Below are 321 nucleotides of genomic sequence, written 5' to 3' on the forward strand. Positions count from 1 at the left end.
GCAGCACTGTCGGCCCCGGATCACGGGGATGCCCGGCTCGGAGCCCTGCCCCGGGGGCTGCTCCTCCCCCGGGTCGAGCCGAGCCGGCCGGGCCGGGCAAGGGGCTGGCGGGGGGACGGCGCGGCGCGGGGAGAAGGGGAGAAAAAGCCCAGTGGCGGGGCGCCATCTTGGCCATGAAAAACATGGAGCCGCGGCCAAGGGGATTCACGAACGCCTCCTACGCCGCGCACGTAAGTGTGTCCGCAGCGGCGAGGCCCGGCGCAAGGAGCCCTACGCAAGTCCCACCGCGGATCCCCGCACCCCCCGCCCATCCCCGCACCC

Source organism: Gavialis gangeticus, unplaced genomic scaffold (genome assembly GCF_001723915.1).
Source record: "Gavialis gangeticus isolate Ggan-Ray unplaced genomic scaffold, GavGan_comp1, whole genome shotgun sequence".
NCBI lineage: Eukaryota > Metazoa > Chordata > Crocodylia > Gavialidae > Gavialis > Gavialis gangeticus.